At 41.8% G+C, this 16,322-nt stretch overlaps 1 protein-coding gene across 3 annotated transcripts in view; it reads left to right on the top strand.

Annotated features, from left to right (window-relative positions):
- SLC44A1 (solute carrier family 44 member 1) overlaps window positions 1-16,322 on the top strand; it is a 202,307-nt gene that overhangs the window by 75,425 nt on the left and 110,560 nt on the right. The window lies entirely within an intron of this gene.

Genomic DNA, 16,322 nt, shown 5'->3' with positions numbered 1-16,322 from the left:
AAGAAGAGAAGCCAAGGTAGATACTCCGTGTGAACTTGCATTTGTGAACTCATTTTGTCACAAGCTGATAAGCATTTGAAAACAGTAACACCTCGGATGTTCTAAATGGAAACTTAAGAGTGTTATTTATGCCCTTTCCCCTAAACTTTATTTTTCTCTCATGGAAAAATGTTAGAAGGTGTAAAAATGATAGGTAAATTTTCTGAAGGCAAATTTATGGAGGCAGCTTTGGAATTTTTTTTTTTTTTGGCCATATTTTGGGACCCGCGCCACTCTTTAGCTTGAATTTTCAAACTTTTTACAAAGGTAACATCTGTGTTACTAGTATAAATCTAACTTTAGGATAATACTTGCTATGGATAATACTGCTAGCAATTTGAAAGAAGAGATTCAGTTACATACCTTAGAACATACAGGAGTTGAAACCTGAAATGTTTTGCAGATTCTGAATAGGGAAGTAAAAAGCCACTTAGAATTCTGAAATGGCATGCATGCCAGGAGGCAAGGATGGGGTGATTGGTTTCTCTGTGTTACCTGCTTCAGTGTGTATCCTCCCCTAGCTACATTAAACAGCTGATTATACATGCTCAATCCAGACTTTCACTACTTGGGTTGGTTCCAGGTGAAGCAGGCAACTGTAAAGATTCTAAAAAGCTCTTGTCATTGTATGTAAGCTCATAGATAATGACCTTTGTAATATATTTTAGATAATTATTAACCACTTCAGCTGTGAATTTTAAAGTCATTAGTTTACCATCTATTTATTTATCGGAACCTGGTTATGAAGGCAACTGAGAAGTGGGAGGGTACACAGTCCATACATGACCAACCCTCACCTCTGACACTAATTATAAATTTGGGTCCCTAAGGCTACCTTTACTTCTGAGACCAGTTGCAAGTTGAGTGGGCCATAAGACCATACTTAGGAAGCCTCACAGAACTCACTGAAATCTATTATACTCACAGGGAAGAACTACAGATTAAAACCAGCCAATGAGAGAAGTACACAAGGTGGGGCGTTCATTGTTTTCTCCCTATGGAGTCAGGACATTTACTTAGCTGGCACTGATATGTAACAGCACACATGGCACATTGCCAACTGATAAGCTCACCCAAGTCTCAGTATTCAGAATTTTTATTGGGCTTCATTATGCAGGTATAGTTCACTGTGCAGGAGGCTGATTCCATCTCTAACCCCTCTTATCAAGCAGAAAACACAAGATCACTCAAATTCCTAGTCTGCATGACATTGCTGGTCTAAGTGTGGTCAACCCCTTGGGCACCTGGCTGGCTCAGTCCGTGGAGCGTGCAACTCTTGATCTTGGGTTGTAAATTGGAGCTCCATGTTGGGTGTAGCAATTACTTAAAATTAAAATCTTAAGAAAAGGAAAAAAAGTGGTTAACTGCTGCCCTAAATTCTATCTGGTGTGGCCTGCCCACGCCCTAAACCACACTGGTTGGACTATCTGCTATGACCCAAAGCCCCTGGCAAATAAAGACACGCCTTTGCCCAGAGCAAAGTCAAAACCTTTCTCTGAGTAGGTTAAATTCTTTACTGCATACTTTGAGTGTGTGGGACTTAATTAGGGACTCTTTAAGTTGGATTTTGTAAAGTACATTTTTCAAGATGAAATTTGAAATATTCTTTTTGTTTTATTAAGGTATAATTTACTGTAACTGGTAACTGTATACAGTCACTCGCCCTCTGACACAATCCGCATGTCTGTTGCCCCCTGAAAATTGCCTCATATCCCTTTGTAGCCAGTTCTTCTCCCATCCTTGTTCCCAAGCAACCACTGATCTGCATTTTGATAGTATCGTTTTGCCTTTAAAGAATTTCATATGCAAGAAATCATACAGTATATTGTGTTTTGTGTCTGGCCTCTTTAATTTGGCGTTATAATGTTAATGAGATTGATCCATGTTGTTAAACAATAGTTTGTTCCTATTTTCTTTTTTTTTTTTTTTTAAGATTTTATTTTTTTATTAATTGGCAGAGAGGCAACGAGAGAGGGAACACAAGCAGGGGGAGTGGGAGAGGGAGAAGCAGGCTTCCCGCTGAGCAGGGAGCCCGATGTGGGGTTCAATCCCAGGACTCTGGGATCATGACCTGAACGGAAGGCAGATGCTTAACAACTGAGCCACCCAAACACCCCTATTTTCTTCATTTTTAATTACTGAGTGGTATTCCATTCCACATTTTGCTTGTCTGTTCACTACTTTTTGCATATTTGGGTTATTTATTTAAAATAATTTTGTTCTATTGTAACTAACACTGCTTTGGAAATCTATGCATGCGATGCTGTATGGATATGTATTTCATTACTCTTGGATAGATACCTAGGTTTGGGATTGCTGAGTCATGATGAGGTTATGTTTAACTTTATGAGAAATTGCGGAACTGTTTTCTGGAGGTGTTGCACCATTTTGCATTTCCCATGTGGCTGGTGTGTAGGGATACAAGAGGACTTGGTTCCAAGGGTTCCAAATAGACCAGGTTTGGCTGGTCACATGTGCATGTGATGGTATTTCCTTGTGGTTCTAATTCACATGTTTTAGTGGCCAGTGATGGTGAGCATCTTTTTAAAGTGTTGGTTAACCATCCATATATCTTCTTTTGTAAAGTACTTGTTCAGATCTTTTGCACATTTTTTGACAACTTGATTTGTTTTAAAAAGTCTTAAGAGTTCTTTATATATTCTGTTTATAAGACCTCTGTCAGGTATACGTTTTGCAAGTATTTCTCTCATATGTGGTTTGCCTTTTTGTTTTCTTAATGGTTATCATTTGATAAGCAAGTTTTTAATTTTGATGAAGTCTAATTTATCCATTAGATACATTTAAAACATACACACACACACACAAAGATGTATATTTTTTTAATGGCTCATGTTCTTTGTATTCGGAGAAGTCATTGGTGTAATCCCAAGTCATACAGATTTGTTTCTGTGTTTTTGTAGCAGGGGCACAGGGGCGCAGGAGCCCCTGGCTCCAGGGGTCCCAAACAGACCGGGTTCAGCCCCTTGCCCCTGACAAAATCCAAAAGCAGAGAGACACGTGATGGGGAAACAAGAAAGGAATTTATTTCGGTGAGGCCAGCACCGGGAAGGCAGCTGACTAATGTCTCAAAGACTGTCTTCAAAGTGCTGAAAATACTTCTAGGTTTATATAAGGAGAATATGGGACAAAGGTGGGCGGGTACATGCTGGTGGGCAGTAAAGGTCAGGTCATCATTGTCTTGGGGTCAGTCCCGTGGGGTCTTGCTGACTCGGGGTAGTCCTTCCTGCTCAAGCGGGTAGTTTTGGTTCCCATCAGGGGATGCTTTGCCTGCAGGGTCTTTTGCCTGAGTTAAGAGATAAGCTAGAAAGAAGAACTTAATCAGAAAGTACAGACTGAGGTCAAAATGGAGGTAGCTGACATCCTCTTTCATTTTCCTCTAAAAGTTTTGTATTTAGCTCTTATGTTTATGCCTATGATCCATTTTGATTTAATGTTTGCATATGGTGTGAAGAGGTCAAGGTTCGTCTTCTTCCTCCATAGAAAAATCCAGTTATTCCAGCTTCATCTATTGAAAATACTGCCTTCCCTGTTGAATAACCTTGGTACCTTTGTTTAAAAAAAAAAGATTTTTAAATCTGAGGGCATGAAAGGAAGCTGATGCCGTTTCCAGTAGTGGCAGATACCAGTATTACGGAAAATATTAAAGGAAGGGTATCACCTCTTGTATAATACTGTTTTAAATAACTAGTTGGAACAAATTATATTAAAGAGATAAATGGAGTGTGTGTAGGTCAGTAGAGATAAAAATAATACTATCAACCAACGACAAGGGACTATAACTTGAATGTTTAGGGGATTTGACAAAAACATATCTTGAAATGAGATGCTTAAATCATGGGTTATAAAACATACACCTAACTCAATTCAGTCATTGTTTTTTATCACTAGACAAAATATAATGAAAAACGTAATATTTGTTTTATGAGAAAACAGAGTCTAACAAGATACAGGGCCAAAAACAGAATTATAATACTTTAATAGAATGAAAAGAAAACAAATAATAAGAGAATATAATCTACTCCTGGCTGAGTAGTCTTAATATAATAAAAATGACAGTACTAACAAATCTAATTTAGAGATTTAATACAATACTAGTTAATATCCTGATAGGATGGTGAATTGGACTTGATTGATAGTATAAATCTCAGAATAAAGGAGCAGGAAAGAACTTCAGGGGAGAACATTTTAAAAATCATTCTTGTTCTCAAAATAATTTGAGAGGATTAGAATCAGAAGCATATATTGTAAGACAGTTAAATGGGGATAAAAGAGCAGAGAGCTATACACCAAATTAACTACGGACTTTCTGGCTTTGAAGGTAGAAAGGGGAACTTGTGGGTTTCAGCAAAGTTTGGATTCTTATTTATTTATTTTAAAAGATTTTATTTATTTATTTGAAGGAGGGAGAGAGTGAGAGAGAATATGAGATGGGGAGGGTCAGAGAGAGAAGCAGACTCCTCACTGAGCAGGAAGCCTGATACGGGGGCTTGATCCAGGGACTGTGGGATCATGACTTGAGCGGAAGGCAGAAACTCAACCAACTGAGCCACCCAGGTGCCCCCAAAGTTTGCATATTTAAAGGCCTGTAGGCAGTCACTATAAATCACTTAAGTGGGCTGGGAATAAAATAATAGAGAATGTTGGACACTCTGAACTTGATATGTGTATGCCCAATGAAAGGAGAGTTTCTATTTGGTTTTAGCTGATTTTTGGCATGTGGGTGGATGGCCCAGTGGTGCTCCGTTTTCAAAAAAAGCCAGTAATCTTAAAAAAAAAAAAAAAAGGCCAGTAAGCTATGGATGGAAGGAGAGTAGGGGAGCACACACGACCTCTCGCCTTACTCTGTTTAGGCTGTTTCAACAAAATATCACAGACTGAGAAGCTTAAAAACAACAGAAATTAAATTCTCTTAGTTCTGGAGACTAGAAATCTAAGGTCAAGATACTGGAATGATCCCGTTCTCATGAAGGCCTTCTTTCTGGTTCATTGCTAATACTTTTCTCCCTGTGTCCTCACATGGTAGGAAGAGATAGGGATGTCTTTGGACCCTCTTGTATAAGGGTACTCGCCCCACTCATGAGGGCTCCGTCCTCATGACCTAGTCACCTCTCAAAGACTCCCAATACAGCCACCTTTGGAAGTTAGGATTCAGCATAAGAAATTTGGGGGCACAACATTCTGGCCATATAGCACCTCTTGATCTTCTGATTCTTAAATATGGGCAGTTAGTGTATTGTCCAAACAAAACAGGTAATGGGCAGGGGATCACTCATTGTCTAATTAGTGACTGTGTAGCTTAGAGTTGAACAAAAAGAAATTTTGCCGTTCAAAACCAACACTTACTCCCAAGTATATTAACGAGCCTGCCTAAATGCAGGTTAATAACAGTGACGGAAACAAAATAGAAATACAAGAAATGAACTGATAGTAGCATAGGAGAAATCAAGTAAAATAAAAACTAATAGCAATCACTGTTTAACGAAAGACATTGTTGAATGATAATATGAAGGAAACGACATCTAGAGGTTTTTTTTTTTTTTTTTTTTTTTAATTTGACAGAGATCACAAGTAGGCAGAGAGGCAGGCAAAGAGAGAGAGAGGCGAAAGCAGGCTCCCTGCAGAGCAGAGAGCCAGATGCGGGACTTGATCCCAGGACCCCGGGATCATGACCTGAGCCGAAGGCAGAGGTTTTAACCAACTGAGCCACCCAGGTGCCCCATCTAAAGCTATTTTTAAAAAGATTTTATTTTTCGAGAAAGAGAGAGTGCACATGGTGGGGAAGGGGCAGAGGGAGAAACAGACTCCCTGCTGAGCAGGGAGGGAGCCTGACATGGGACTTGACCCCAAGACCCTGGGATCATGATGTGAGCCAAAGGTAGCTGCTTAATGATTGAGCCATACTTTAAAACAAATATACTTTTGTTATGGAGAGGAAACCATTTATATATTGAAGCATTAAAGGAGTAAAGTAGTACCAAGGTGGGCATGTTTGATTGTCAAAAAACTTGATTCTCTGATGTAAAGATAAAAGTAGTACCTTGAGAAGAGGACTTATAGTTTTTCTATGGTGGGTAAGATTTTTCATGTAATTGGAGATATATCCATAAGGCTAGATTCAGTAGACAGATAATTAATGATGGTTTACATTTTCACCATGGATGACAGACACTGGAGAAAATTACATTAATATGTGTGACCTAAAGATCTTCATTTGTAAAATAAAAATAATAGTAGTACCTACTTCCTAGGGTATTTTGGAGGAATAAATACGATAAATGATGTATGCTTCTTGACATATTGCCTGGAACCATAGATGTTAACTGTTATTTTTTACAATCATTTTCATTATTATAATCTTCCAAAACAAGTTTCAAAGTTACTTATCAGAACTTCTTCCCTTTTTAACGTAGATGGGGAAAACTGCTCATTTAGCCCAATTTACATTAGTGGAGTTTACAAAGCACTTTCACATATTCTGTCTCATTCTCAATCTAGCCCTGGGAACTCTGAATTTCCTCTGTGGTGGGGGGCTTTCAGGATTCACTCTTCTGTAGTCACAGCTTGGTTTCTGGTCATCACCCTTTATCGCTCCACCTATAAAATCAATTCAAACTAATTCAAGAACTCCCCACTCTGACCACAGCCTTTTCTCCTTCTGGTTTGTGTGTTCTTTGCCTTTTGGAGCCATTCTTTGACCTTTATTAGTTCTTTGACTCCTGTACTTTCTCTCCTAACTTCTTTTCTTCCTTTACTTTCATTCTTATTTTCTCTTACAATTTTTTCATACTGTTATGATAATATCAAGTGCCTGTCTCTGTCTTACTCTGTCCTTCTGAAAGACTGAAAAGTCTATGACGGGCAGAAGATTTGAAAGGACATTTCTCCAAAGAAGAGAGGTGAATGGCCAGTAAGCTCATGAAAAGATGTTCAACATCATTAGTCATGAAGGAAATGCAAATCAAGACCACAATGAGTTATTACTTCACATTCACTGGAATGGGTGTAGTAAAAAACACATAGGTGCAAGTGTTGGCAAAGATGTGGAAAAATTCGATCCCTCGTACATTACTGGTCTGAACATTAAATAGAGCACCTGCTATGGAAAAGTCTGGCAGGTCCTCAAGATATTAAATACAGAGTTACCATATGACCCAGCAATTCTACTCCTTATTATTTATCCAAGAGAAATAAAAAGATGTATCCATAAAAACATACACCCGTAGAAAGGCTTCTATGCAAATGTTCATAGCAGCATTATTCATAATAGCCAAAAAGGGAAAACAGAAATGTGCACCAACTGATGAATGGATAAACAAAATGTGTTCTGGCCATACAACATAATATTATTCAACCATAAAGAGGAATGACACAGACAAAGCATGAAAACATCATACTAAGTAGAAGCAGCCAGTCACAAAAGACCATATATTCTAGGATACCATTTATGTGAGCTGTCCAGAAGAGACAAATCTATAGAGATAGTTTGTTCATGGTCGCCTAGGGCTTGGGGTTAGAAAGTGAGGGAATGGGGAATAACTGTTAATGAATATGAGATTTCTTTTTGGGGTAATGAAATGTTCTAAAATTAGATTGTGGTGATAAACAACTCTGTGAAATATACTTAAAAATATTTAATTGAACTGAATTGTATACAACTTTGAACTGTACAGTTAACAGGTAAATTTTATGGCACATAAATTATAGCTCAATAAAGCTATTAAACTAAAGAGAAAAATAGATCTCTGGTCATTGACTATCAGCACATACTACTTCTCAGCCTGAGTGCTGGAACAAGCTGATTCTGAGAATGGTTCGCGTGACTGTGTAGTATTGCCAGTGAACTTGGGGTTGGGGTGTTACTCCGGTTGACTAGAGTAAATAGAGAACTTTTCTTTAACAAGAACTTAAAGTTCTTGTGACTGACTTTTAAAAGGTATTTTAAGGACACGGGGCTGGCTCAGTCGGTGGCGTGTGTGACTCTTGATCTCAGGTTGTGAGTTCATGTCCCATGTTGGGTAAAGAGATTGCTTAGAAATAAAATCTTCAAAAAAAAAAAGAAAGAAAGAAAGGTGTTTTAATTTGCTCCTTGATCTCAGTTTAGTATGAAGAACACTATTTGCTGTCAAGCTCTTGGTTACCATGCTGGGGATCTTTCTCCCTTTGCAGTATATGCATAAGGAGTAGGCAGACACTTAGCTAGATGATAGAATCATTTATCCTCATGCCTTTTCAGTTCCCTGCCTTTGTTTTGGCTCTCTGCTCATCGTACTTGACTTTAGTTTTAACCTCTTTGGGGGGGCTTTGGCAATCTGATCAAAACTATAAGTAAGTAATCTCTCTTCAGGAAGCTGCCTGTGAATTTGTACACCAAATTTTGTTTACAATTTCAAGAGGGTCACAGATTTTGCGAAGGATCAGAATCTCAACTCTGCACACTCCCTTTCACGATCTCATGTATCCTGGGCCAGGTTATAATTTATATGCTGGTAATTCCACAGTCTTTATCTCTTGTCCAGATTTCTCTGCCAGAGCATTCTGGCCAACGTCTAGGTCCACTTGGATGCTCCATAGATACTCCAGTGTCACACCATCTACAGTTAGAACGTGATCTTATCCCTCCAGACTCTATTCCTCCTTCTGAGATGCATGTCTTACTGAACAGGAGTCCAAACCAGAATGCCCTTGCTACCCTAGTCTAAACCAGATCATTCTTTTTTTTTTTTTTTTAAAGGATTTAATTTATTTATTTGACAGACAGAGATCACCAGTAGGCAGAGAGGCAGGCAGAGAAAGGAAGCAGACTCCCTGCCAAGCAGAGAGTCTAATGCAGGGCTCTATCCCAGGACCCTGGAACCATGACCTGAGCCGAAGGCAGAGGCCCCACCCCACTGAGCCACCCAGGCGCCCCTAAACCAGATCATTCTTAATTTCTTCCTTTCTTAATTTTTTTTCTGTAATTAAGCATCATGCTTAATTTCTTTCTTTCCCTCCACATATAATCAGTCATCAGGTTTTCTTAATTGTGCCTCAGTGTTTCCAAAATCTCATTTTTGTTCCCATTCCCACCTTAGTCGAAGCCATCCCCTTGGTAGAGATTCAGTCTCTTTACTTTCTCTCTTGCTTGCCTTTAATTCATTCCCCACATTACAGCTGGTGAACCCTCAGTGGCTCCCCAGTGTCTTTAGGATGAACTCCCAGGTTTCTGACCTTTTTGATACCACCTGAGAGGCCTTTGTGATCCAGCTCCAGCTTGCCTGTCCGGCCATCTGGTTCTTTATCCCAGTCCATTTCAACCATCATGATGGTTTTCATTTTCTCAGTTACACCGTGCTGTGTCTCACTTTTATGTCTTTTCATGTGCTCTTCTTTCCCTGTTTTTGCCTCCTTTCCTCCATACTTGCAAACTCTTACTCATTCTTTAGGTCCTGGCTTTAGATTTCCCTCCTTCTGGACACCTGTCCATTCATGGGGCCCTTTGGAGGCATTCTTTTATCCTCTTTTCTCTGCAATAGCATTTATATGCTTTTGTAATTACCTCCTTACTCTCTCTGGACTGTCAGTGCTGGGAAGGGAAACACTTGTTTGTGTTGGTCTCACTTATCATGGCATCGTGACTCCGTATTTAGCCCTGCACCTGGCAGAGGTGTTTGATAAGTTTCTGTTGAGTGAATGAGACTATTTCCTTCTACCTAAAATATCATCTTCCTTACCTTCCCTCCACCCGCTCCTCCACTTGGCAAAATCTTACACAGTTAACCCATGTATAAATTCAACAAATAAGTTAGGAACTCCTTTATTCCAGGCACTGTTTTAGGCACTAGGGATATAGTGATGAAGAATATTTCTGCCCTGTGGGAGCTGATACTCTATGGCTGGAGACAGATAATAAATCAATAAATAAGTAAAATATACAGTGTGTTAGTGAGTGTAGGTGCTAAGGAGAAGCAGAAGTCAGGAAAGATGGATGACGCACATCCGAGTGGAGAGAAGCATTTCAGATGGGCGGCTGCCCCACTGTCATTAAGAGGGTGACTTTTGCTTGAGGACTTGAAGCAAGTGAGGGGTCTATAAGTGGCTGTGCTGCTCTTTGGAGGAAGAACGCTCCAGGCAGATAGAAGTGCAAAGGCTTCTAGGTGCGGGTGAGCTAGAGAGTGAGGGACAGAAAGGAGACCTGCGCGAGGTGAGGTCAGATGGGTTAACATCTCCAAGTGTCGCTGTCTTCCTCTGATCCCTGGGCTCCCTCCACAGCTGGAGGTTGTTTTCAGCTCTCGATGCTGTGCATTTACCAGAAATGACTATGGGAGTTTCCCTGCTTAGCAGTTACCTGTGAATCAAGGGCCACAGACGTGCTAGCATCGAAGGCTGCCGGGCTGGGGAGGCATTTCTTTATCAAGTGCTTCCTCTGGGGACGTTTTTGCCTCTTCCTCATTGAGACTGGGGTGCTGCTGTCCTCACCCTCATGGGTCAGGTCGCCCACAGTTCACCTCTGCCCTTTCTCTCTGTTCCTTAGTCTTCTTGCCGTCTTGGGGGCGTTGTGAGCATTGTGCTGTTCTCTCAGCTCCTATGTAGAGTGACAGTTTTGAAGATAAATCACTGCTGTCAACATATTTCTCTCTCTCCACTTGGCTTTGTTCCAGAAAGGGGAGGGCCAGCGGGGTTTTAGTTTATGGTGTGTTGCCTCAGTTTGTTGGGTTGGTGTGTGTTGGGGTCGTTTGGGGTTTTTTAGGGACTTGCGTATGCAGGTTTCATAGCTCTGTCCTGTGTAACAGAGCCCTTCCCGGTGCAGTTGGGTCCCACCCCGGTGGGATGACTGGGCTGGCCTTGCTGGCACCCGCACAGGAAGTCAGAGGTCTCCTCCGGGCACGGTTCCACGGCGGGTGGAGCGGAGACCAGGCTCTCCCAAGTCCTATTGAGCCTCTGTGAGGTGGCTGTGTTTTCCGTGTCGGTGTGATTCACTAATGGCAGCATGCTCTGCGGAGAGGGGCTGTAAATTGTAAATTGATACGAGGTAATAATTGGAAAAATGATCAGACTCCATTTTTATTCTCCTCTGGGGGAAAAACGCGTGTCCAGAATCGCTAACGCAGAAGGCGCGGGACGGAGGGGTTTTGCCGCCAGCTTTCCAGCTGCCGGGCCTCCGTCCTGATGAGAGAGGAGAGGAGCCAAGTTTGGCAGGAGGTGGCCAGCCGACCAGGATCTGTTTGCCACTTTTTGCTCCAAAAAGCCTTGCCGCGGAGTTGCCATGGCAGCTGCAGGCAATTTAATGGCAGAGGCTCGGCTCTGGAGCCCCGCCACGGGCGCCCCGGCCTTCCCCTCGGCGGCCTCCACCCTGAGGGGCTGGTGACGCCGGGGGTTCCGCGGGCCGCACCCTGGGTGCCGCGGCTGTCTGGGTCTGCGCAGTCGAAGGCTGCCTCGCTCTCCAGCCCCCCCGCTTCTGCTTGGGTGCAGCCCTTTGATGTCCCGTCCCGGAGTCCACCTTATCAAATTACTTGCAAGTTCCTTAAATATGCTCTTTCATGCTTCTCTCCTTTTATACATGCAGTTTCCTCTGCCCAGAACGCTCCCTTCCCCATCTGTCTGGAAAATTCCTGCTCATTTTCAAAATACGGCTTAGAAACTGCCTCTTGCTCCGTATTGCTTCCTCTAACCCCATATGCTCTGTGCAGAATGACACGGTTTCCTCTGCCATCTCAACCTCGCCGCCCATCACGTGATTTGGAATGACTGCATTTTTGTTTCTTCCTCTCTAGCTTGTTAAGTTAGTTGCATTTAAGAACTTTTTTTTTTTTTTTAATGAATTTTGTATCTCCAAGCCTAGCCCATGAGTAGGTACGTAATAAACACTCTGTAGTGTTTGCTGAATGAAGTGTTTACATGTTATCCTGTGTAATTCTTTTTTTAAAAAATATTTATTTATTTATTTGAGAGAAAGAGAGAGAGATAATAAGCAGGGGGAGCAGCAGAGGGAAGAAGGGAGAAGCAGACTCCCCACTGAGCAGGGAGCCCAATGTGGGGCTCCATCCCATAACCCTGAGATCATGACCTGAGCAAAGGCAGATGCTTCACCAACTGAGCCACCCAGGTGGCCCCATCCTATGTAATTCTTCTCATGGGAGCGTAACTCACCATGTAGAGATCAATCACTGTGTGATTGCTCTGTAATTCACTCGCCATTACCTTTATTCTTACTTGGAGGACCAATGGCAGGAAGAGCAGCCCTCGGAGTCCGTCCCCTGGGGCTCAAGGCAGTGTAGCCTTTGGTTGCTAGCCCAACTGTAAATCCCAGTTCCCTCTTGTTGAATTAGGATGTGTGAGGACAATGCCAAAGATGCTTGGTGGCCCAAAGTAAATTCTTGGCATATCTTATATTCTCCACCTTGCCCTATCTTCCTTGAAGAACATGAAAGCAAAAGCAAAAGAGAAGTTTAAACCAGTGTGAGCCATCTCTGGATGGCTCTGTCTCTGCATCGGCTCACTCCGTGTTCACTGCCCTGCCCTGAGCACAGCTTCAAAAGTCACCTCTTTCTGTACCTCTTGTCCCTTTTCCTGAGCTGTCATGCCTTGCAGCCCTGTATTCATCTTTGGTGCATCTGTGCCCACAAGTTTACTGTGTAGATAGACATTTTCTTTAGATCTCTCTCCTGTGCTGTCTTTTTGGGGATAAGCTGTTATTTCAAGAATTGCGGTCGAAAACTAATTTATTTGTTTCTCGTCTTTAGTTCCCAGGAACCATCTCGACTATAATACATACTTCCACACCTTACCTGCTGTCCTCTGTAGTGTTTGCTTTACAGTTCAGCCTTCCACGTGTTTTGCCATTCCTCGAACTCTGAAGTTCAAAGCTCGCCTGGGTTATTGTGCTGTCCTCTTTGCAAATGTGTTCTTGATACTGTGTGATGATGCTGTATGCTTGTCATATGTGCCAGTGCCCACAGGTGTCTGGGCTGTTCAAGTGGTGAAAAGTGTTTTTCTCTTGTTGCGTCTCTCCCTACTTTCATTCCCACTTTTGGTATTTTATTCATACCCACTCCTCTACAGGATGTGAAACTTAAAGCTGCTTTCAAGTTGTTAGTAGGTCTAGTAGAAGACTCACTGAGGATAGAGATGAAAATTTGCTTTTCACTCCAGTTTACTGTTTATCTGTGACTGTGGTTCTCCACCTTGAAAGGAGGGCATGTAATCACAAATCCAAGTACCCCAACCCCTTCCCAGCCATTTACCCAGTGGCAGAGTCAAGGTAGGCTGTTTCAAGAAACCTTTTTTAGGGTGTTTTATAACCTCTTACCTGGTGTCTTTCGCTTTCTTGGTTTAAAAAAAAAAAAAAACCCAGTCATTGGTAAATTTGTTAGTTAAAATAATTTGGTCTGCCAATGTCACGCTTATTTGAGAGCTGGGTATTTGTTTCATTTCAAAAAAATGAAATTGGCAAATATAGTTCATTTTGTTTGAAGTGAAAACTGAAACTAATGTAAGGATTTATTTACCTGACTAAGGGCATTTTTTAAATCAAAAGGCAAGAAAGTGCAGTTTTAATGAATCATAAATTTGTCTGTTTGACACATGCACTTTTCCTACTCTGTAAATATTCAGTTAAATGCCATTTAGTTAAAATTTAATTACTTATGAACACGTTGCCATGGATTGAACGAACTTCAGAATGGTGGAAGAAATACTCAGAGTTAATATAGAACAGTTACAATGATTTATCATTTTATAGGAAATATTCTGGGGCTTGAGCAGGTTGGACACAGGGTGAAACTCCAAATCAGAAGGACTAGGTTTGAATTCATGCTCTGGCATCTACTAGCTCTCTTGGGCCATGTAGTTAGTCCCTTGGGGCCTCAATTTTGTCCTCTGTAGAATGGTAATGGCCTCTAGCTCATAAAGTTGTTGTGCGAATCAAATAAAGTCATGAATGTGCAGTTTATAGATAAGGAAACTGAGGCTCAGAAGGATAAATATATTCCCCAAGGTCAGAGAACTATTAAGAAAGAGAACCAGAAAGCAGGCTCAGATGGGTCTGATCCAGGCTTGGTACAAGGCTGCTGCCCAGTCACTAGGCTAAATCAAGAGTGTGCTTTAAGATGCAGAGAAAGCTGGGAATATAGTGAGGACACTTTTGGTCTTGGAGGGGGCAGAATCCTGCAGGACCATCAGCCAAAGTATCTGTTCTCAGCAGGCTATAAAAGTCCGGGTCACTGATCCAAGGCCCTAGGAACCTGTGGCAGTCTCTCCTTTTCCCCAAGCCCGTTTTTTCTGTTGTCATGTGATTTTTCCAGGTATTTCTGCAGGCTTTGCTCTTCACTTAGAACTGTGCACTTAACTCCTGTCCCCACCCCAACTCCACTGCCCACACCCCCCCGACGCCAACAAAAACAGATGACGGGATTGTTGTGAGGATTGTGCGGTAAGGGAGTTGATGTGTGTAAAAGGTTTATGAATATGACATCTCGTACGTAGTAAGTACTCTATAAATGTTGACTACCATTATTTTTATGGGTATTGCTGACAGTATCCATGGTGGTGGTAGTTAATGATTCCCAAGTTTTTATGACACCTTCCTCAAGGACTTGTGTGTTTCCTGCTGTTCCTTGCACAGAGCCCCAGGCGGGACATACTCACCCCCAGACACAGGACAGATAGAGGGGGAATCAGTAAGGGAGCACTCGCTTCTATACAAAGGTGGTCAGAAAGTTTTCTCCTTGCGCTCCTTCCCAACCATCAGGCACAGGAGCAGTCTGATTTCCACTGCCAAATAACACCTTTCTGCTTGGCTTCTTTCTTTCCTTTTATCTATGTAGAACATAAATGATATTGGGGCCACTAGCCCAGTTACAAAATATTCTTTTTTATTTTTTTTAGTTTGGTGGTTTATAGCTGATCCTTGACCTTTGTATGGGTTCCTGGTCCCTAATCCCTGCTGTGTGCAATATTACTTCACATGCAAAGGCCACTCAGACCTCCCTCCCCCAACATATACACTTTATTCTTTTAATATTTCGTTTTTTTCTGGTATCCTTTTTTTTTTAATTTTTTTTTTTTTATTTATTTGACAGACAGAGATCACAAGTAGGCAGAGAGGCAGGCAGAGAGAGAGAGGAGGGGAAGCAGGCTCCCCACAGAGCAGAGACTCTGATGCAGGGCTCGATCCCACAACCCTGGGATCATGACCCAAGCTGAAGGCAGAGGCTTTAACCCACTGAGCCACCCAGGCCCAGGCACCCCTCTGGTATCCTTTTATATTGTCTGTCCCAGTGTATGTATTGACTTGATATTTTTCTTTCTTTTTTTTTTTTTAAGATTTTTCTTATTTGAGAGGGAGTCAGAGAGAGAGTGAGAGAGAGAGCACATAGCAGGGGAGAGGAGCAGAGGGAAAAGCAGGCTCCCCGCCGAGGAAGGAGCCCGACATGGCGCTCGATCCCAGGACCCTGGGATCATGACCTGAGCGGAAGGCAGACACTCCACCAGCTGAGCCACCCAGGGCCCCCGATATTTTTGCTTTTCAGTTTTCTCACCTAGTTCTTCTATTTGGTTTTACTCCCTGGTTTGAATCCTATTTTATATAGCAAAGCAAACAGCGTTTAACAATGTGGGAAAAGCTGTTGGGAAATAGATGATTTCATAAAACCTTCCTTGGACCCAGTAGCATGGAAACCAGTGCTAGAGGCTCTTTAACTCCTCCCTGACATGAAGGCATTCCTATTTGTACCCCTTCCGTTGCTCCACATTAGACTTTGCTTTTCTCAAGAGTATTTGGCTCTTACTTTCTTTTTGGGCAGATGATAACAACATCTACAGTCTGTCATCTCTTTTGCTTTTTTAACATACATACATACATATGAACATTTATTTATTTATTTATTTGACACAGAGAGAGAGAGAAAGAGAGAGAGAGAGAGAGAGAGCGCGCGCACAGCAGGGGGAATGGCAGGCAGGAGAGAAGCAGGCTCCCCGCTGAGCAGGGAGCCCCATGTGGGGCTTGATCTCAGGATCCAGGAATCATGACCTGAGCCAAGGGCAGATGCTTAACCGACTGAACCACCCTACTTTTTAACATTTAAAAAAAATATATGTTTCAGTGTAATTTCTGATGGATCTTTCCTTTTTGAAAATATAAATGTATAGAATACAGAAGGGATAATTTAAGTTTTGGGCATTACTTTGTTGAAATGTAATGGACCTTCTAGTAAACAATATCAACTGTAGTTATCTCAATTCAAAAGTCATCTACATTTTCTAGAAAATGAGACTTCTGAAAAGTG

This window comes from Mustela lutreola, chromosome 12 (assembly GCF_030435805.1).
Source record: "Mustela lutreola isolate mMusLut2 chromosome 12, mMusLut2.pri, whole genome shotgun sequence".
Taxonomy (NCBI): Eukaryota; Metazoa; Chordata; class Mammalia; order Carnivora; family Mustelidae; genus Mustela; species Mustela lutreola.
Note: the sequence above shows the minus strand (reverse complement) of the source record. Positions and strands in the feature narration are given on the sequence as shown.